Here is a 6,000-nt window from a genome sequence, read left to right on the forward strand (position 1 = left end):
CCCTGCCCAGTCTCAGTGTGGCCCCAGCACACTCATTATGAGGTACTGTGTGCACTGGGTTAGTGCTGAGAAATAGGGTGGCTCAATGACAACTCAGAGACTCGTAATTCCTCCTCTCCAAGAAGCTTCACCTTTAAGCGAAAAGAAATCTCTCTCTTATTTCCTAACTGTATACCTAAAAAGTGAAAGGTAAGATTAACATTACATTCACTGCTGTGAATTAACTTGACTCCCCATTCCTGGGCCCTGGCTGAGAGCCATCAGTCAGTCAAACAAGCAGCAGGGGTGCCATCTGAGCAGCTACAATTGGCAAGTCCAGTGAAGCGTGAAACATAACAACAGGTTTACTATAGTCTGATTAAGCCAATCTGCCTTGGCACAGCAGGGAGCAGGCCAGGAATATGCACTTCTAGCACAGCTGTCAATAAAAGAAATGCCAGCCCAGGAATTCCAGCCAGTGCTACAGCCAGAGAGGTGCCAGCAGAGAAGGATGAGGGCAGAAGCATGTCTGGAAGCATTATCCTTTGGGCTGCAAAATTCATGCAGTGGCATAAAAGAGTGATCCTGAAGAGACTTTCTGCAAGCTCCAAGCACACGTTTTCTCCACTGGGAGGAGTTCACCCTGAAAATACGCCTTTCTTAGCATCAGCGCATCTGAGGCTCTTGCAAGCACAGTTGCAAGCCCAGCCTCTATGGCCAAGGTAAGATTGTCTCTAGGTACAACAAATTGGAAAAATTTCACTAAATAATCTTTTTATATTCTGTCATCTGCTTCGCTAGCTTTCTCCAGCTCCCGGGCTCAGCATTTCTAACACCAAACTGCTTCAAAGAAAGTGAGGTAACCACAACACAGGAGCAGAGACAGCCTCAGGTGGTGCTAGCGATGCTTATGTGTGTGACAAAGAGGCAGGTAACATCCAGTAATGGGTGGCATGAACGTGAACTGTCTCTACAAGAGGTCAAAGCCCACTGGCTTCTCAAACAAGGCTTACAGCAAAACACACTCTCTACTTCTGCCTGAAGTATTAGACTGTTTTGACATCCGCTGAAGGCCCCAAGGGCCCCCTTGGTTCACGTGGCTCATATGCCATGCTCTGGGACATCTAGTTAAGTGATCCAGGAATCACACATGCATGCTCCAAGCATTCCCTTTTGGATCTTAAAAACATCTCTTGCTCCCCACCCCCTCCACTCCCAACATTTTCCCCTCAGCATCACGTGCTGGTTAATTCACAAAATAAACTAGAAAGTGTGAGTCATGCCTAGTTTAGAGCATCTGCAGTTTTTGAATCCTGAACTGAAGGACAGGAGGGAGAGGAAAGATAAAAGTGACACAGGAAAAAAAGCTTCATCAGCTAAAAAACACTTTTTAAGGTCTACAGAGCTGACACATTAAGTGGCAAGCAGCAAGTGCAGCCTGTTACAAGTCAGCAGTCTCAAGATGTTGAGTTATGAAGATCTCTGCAGATTAGAAAACAAGCTGGGACCTCATGGAGACTTATCAGCAGGGACTGGCCAGGCCACTCCAAGCCAGGTAAACTCTACAAAATCTGCTGATTATTTCCTTGAAATGAAGCCAACATTACCGAGCAACCACCCAACTGGAGGTGAGAGGCTGCCCTATGGGCAGCTTCCTGAGGAAACATGCAAGCTGGACATTTCTTCTCACCTCCAGCAACACTGCTCTGTGAGATACGTGGCCTGATCTCAGCGTGTCTCATTTCTGTCCTGCCTCTCCCATCACACCAAAAGATTCTTAAGCTCCTGCTACCACATACGGATGCTGGGCTGGCCAGGACACGTCTCAGCTGCTGCAGCTGCAGTTACACAGACAGCATTCCGACGACCTTGTTCACCAGGCACCATCTGTGCCAAGGACATCAGGAAACTCACACAGGGAGAAGGTGGCTCCCAGGCAGAGGGCAGGGCTGCCTGGGGATGGGGAACAATTTCTGCTTCTCAGACGCAGCACCAGAGTATCACGTAGCTGGGAGTTACGAGGTAGCATAAAGAAACTGGGCAGCCCCATGAGGAACCAAACTGAGGGGCCTCAGCCTAATTCTTAACAGTGTAAACATGCAAATTAAAAAAAAAAAAAAAATTGTCAAAGAACCATGGGGGTTTTTAATGGCAGTCTTGGCCTGGAAGCTACAAACAGCTTGGGATTTAGGAAGGAGGTTACCCTCTCCAGTCTAAGCTAACGCCTTGAGGTCAGGGCCATGAGAGACTTGTTCTCTGTCTGCAACAATAAGCTCTCACACACCTAATAATGTTTTACAAACGAAGACTATATATGTTTTGGAACCAAATCCTCAGAACTATGAGTCTATTTTTTAACCTGTCTTGAAATAGAAATCAGCAGCATTCACAGAATGCCCTCCCTAAAGCTACTAGTTTGAAATTCTTACTTCTGTAAACAAGCCTGTGAACAGTACCATAGAGCAGTCCTCAAGCTGAAAGCACATCTGCTGAATACCTCAATGCAGAAGGTGATGTGCTTGCACAGTATAAACAGGAAGCTGGAGATGCTGAAGATCATAAAAAACCAGCACCACAAAGGACCTCAAAAGGTCATCTTCAAACATACTCCAGCCACAAAATTTGATAAAATTTATAGTTCTGCCTTTATTACAGAAGGCTGCCTTCTTTTTCAGTATTGGATAATCGCACCCTGTATCACTTCACCTGCAGTCTAAGAGCAACTCTTCTTATCTCTCAAGGTTAAAACACAACCAAGAGATCAAGAATGTAAAAGACCATGTCTTTGACTTCCAGAAGAAAATGCTGAGTTGACACCACCCTTCCCCAAGCCTTTGCTCGAGCTTGAACATACACACATACTTGAAAATGGCATTGAGTCTTAAGGAGTACTGGCACCCATGGTTTGAGAATTCAGACTTTTCAGCCAGGTCCAGCTGGGTCCCCAGATGGGAAGTATTCTTGAGCCACAAGAACTTTCCAAAACCTCTCAGTCTTATAGCCAACACTGCTGCCTCCTATTCCAGAAATACCTGTGCATTGAGGAGTTTAATATATACAGTATTTTCCCACTTTAAAGCAGACAGCAGGTGTAGAAGCCACAATATGCTAATGTCTGTAAGCTATTACCTGTCAGGCTCATAACAGTATTATCTCTGTAGCTTTCTTGAGTGCCCCAGTGTCAATCAGCCTGTAAAGGACTGCCTAGACCCGAACAGTCACTGGTGAGCTCAGCCATTGCACTGCGTACCCATCAGCAACATCCATGTGGACAAGTATAAAAATCTCAAGGTAGATATATTGGTCAGGGATGGCTTGGCTAGTTTGACAACCAGCCGAGTCGTAGACCACAAGCAGCCAAGTACATAACCTCACTCACAATATCTGATACATAACTGGGTCTGTGTGTGGAGGAAGTTAATCTTAATAATCAATTGAAACAAAAGTTGCTTATGTAGCTCATCCTTTCCAGCACCTGACACAGCTTCAGCTGACTCAGCTAACACCACATGTTCAAAATGAACAACCAAAAATAAAGACAGGGAGTTTTCCTAGCAGTCAACTTTTACCACTGCCTCCCAACCATGGATCACAGCAAAGCAAACAACACTGCCTCCAACATGTGCGGTTTACCCTCGCTTTGCCCAAAGGCAAACCACCACAAAAGTCACTGGAGAGTGGAACAGGAGTTACGTTCAACAGGAGAAGTCAAAATCCCTGGCTCACAGGTGTCCCCATGAGCACTACTGTAGCTGTAAACCATGCCTTCAGCAGCATCCCATAGATCATATGACACTGTCCTTTTCTGGAGGACTTTGTTTCTTTTGCAGACAGGATGCCAGGACAGTTTTAGTTTTACGCCCAACACCACTCATTTAAACTGGTGTAAGGGAGGGGGGAAAGAAAAACAGTTTCCTTTCTTGCACAACTCAAAACAGCCACCCACTCAGAAAACTGCTCAAGCATGGAGGTTTCATCTCAATGGATTTGCACCACATAGGTTCCCTTCCCCCATACCCATCTAAATGATGATCACTGCATTTTGCTTTGATCTGTTAATTTTAACCTTTATTTCAGCATTTTAGGCAATTTTACACTACACAAAACTCTTAGAAGGACACTCTGAATTTCCCAGATAGGCAAAACTTCTGTTCTCTGCTAAATACAAACCTAAATCCCTTCCTCAGTTCAGTAGTTTCTCTGCAGAGAGCTGGCAGGTACCATCTGTGGTTCAGTGTGCTTTCAGGAGCCATGGCACCCTGGATGCTTCAAAAGCATTTCTAAAGCCCTCAGTTTGGGGCTATGGTGAATAAGCTCACACAGCAGCTCCAGAGAGGCAGGCTGGCAGCTGGGAGCAGAGATAATTCAAAGTGTCAGCTCTCCTAGGCTTCTCCTCCAGCTTAATCCTAAAAGATAATGTAGCAAAATACAAGGGAGACAGAATTCAGAAAGGGAGGTCTCAATGCCCCTCTGATACAAGTTCACACACTGACTCAGTTTGGTGACTATTTAAGAAAGGCTGGCTGGTGGAAGCCTCATGCCCATGCAGAAGGTGCCAAGCTCCAAAACAAGGTTCCAGCTCCTCCCACAACCTCAGTGTGTGGTTTTACACCACACAGACCCACAGTCATATGGAGGAACAATCATCTCTGGAGAGAATAAGCAGAAGAAAGACTCCCTTAGAGGTGCCACTTTCTTTTCAGCCTGCAGGTGAAAAACCAAGCCTAGTCTGAGGCTGGTAGGTAAAACAGAGCTGCAGCTGGAAGGATGGACCACAGCATCAGTGCACACATGAACAAGCTAGGTTTTATTCATCCAGATGAGATACCAAGAGAAGCAAAGCTCCAACAGGCTGGGCCTGAAAGCAGCATTCGAGGCTTGCTGGAAATGTGGCCAGCTGCTGCATTTGAAGCTGGGGATGTCTGAATGGATCCTGCACAGATTCGTATCAGCTTCCTTTTTCCTAGAAAGGCAGCTTCTAGGACTCCTGTCTGCCACCTGTTCAGCTGTTGCCAGCACTGAAATCTGCTCTGTGAGAACAACCTTGTTCTACCTAACCAACAGAGGATGTTCTGCTTCGTTTCTGCTTCATTTTCTTTGTTCTGCCAGCTCCTCATGGGTACTGTCTCCTTCCCCACCCCCCCACACTTCCTGCATTTAAGTTCTCCAGGTTAATTAGTCGGCTCTGGAGAACACAAAGTACCAAATCTGGCCCCAGATCAGACAAACCTTCACAGCCATCTATCTACAAGAGAGTCACAAATCAGTAAAGTCGCAGCACTAGCAATATGTGTCCCCTTTCCTGTCACAGCCTTGTGCTGGCATGCTGCCCTCAGAGCAACTACAGATTTAAAACAAGGGAATTAGAGGGTAAAAATAAGCCCCTGGCCTCTAGGGCCATATGGGCAAGCAGGCAGAGGTCCCAGCATCAACCTGGAGCAAAGTACTTTGTAGCATCTGTGCCCACAGCTCATGTTCATTGCAAAGCACAAGGAAGATGCAAGAAGGCTGGCAGCCTTTTAAAAGTCTCCTCTCTAAGAGCACAAAATGAGCTCCAAGTCATTCAGAAGTAAGATTTTTGCTTTGGGAGCTAAATCACCTTCAGGTGATATTATATTCCCACTGTTTAAATAAAAAGCAAAGAAACAAACAAAAACTCAGGACCTAACAAGTTCACGTGTTATATGGCCAAAACTCGTGCCCTGGCCAATGCCAACAGCCTGGAGTACGAGGTAACCAAGTACCATAATCAGAGCTCCAGGCAAACCTTCCTTTTCCACCTTCGATCAGGGATGTGAGGAATGCAGGCAGGGCTGTGCGGCCCTAGCCAATGACCCAGTCCCTTCAACACTGCAAATAAGTTCAGGAGAGCCCTGCCTCTTCCCAATGCCAGCTTCCTTCGGAAACCTGGCGCCGACCAAATCGCCTGCAGGAGAGCAGAGTCCTGTAAACAGCAGTGCTCTCTGGGTGCCACAAAAAACAGCCAACACCCTGGTGGCTTGGAAAATTCCCAGCTCTTTC

The sequence above is a fragment of the Nestor notabilis genome, unplaced genomic scaffold (assembly GCF_000696875.1).
Source record: "Nestor notabilis isolate BGI_N333 unplaced genomic scaffold, ASM69687v1 scaffold18548, whole genome shotgun sequence".
Taxonomy (NCBI): Eukaryota; Metazoa; Chordata; class Aves; order Psittaciformes; family Psittacidae; genus Nestor; species Nestor notabilis.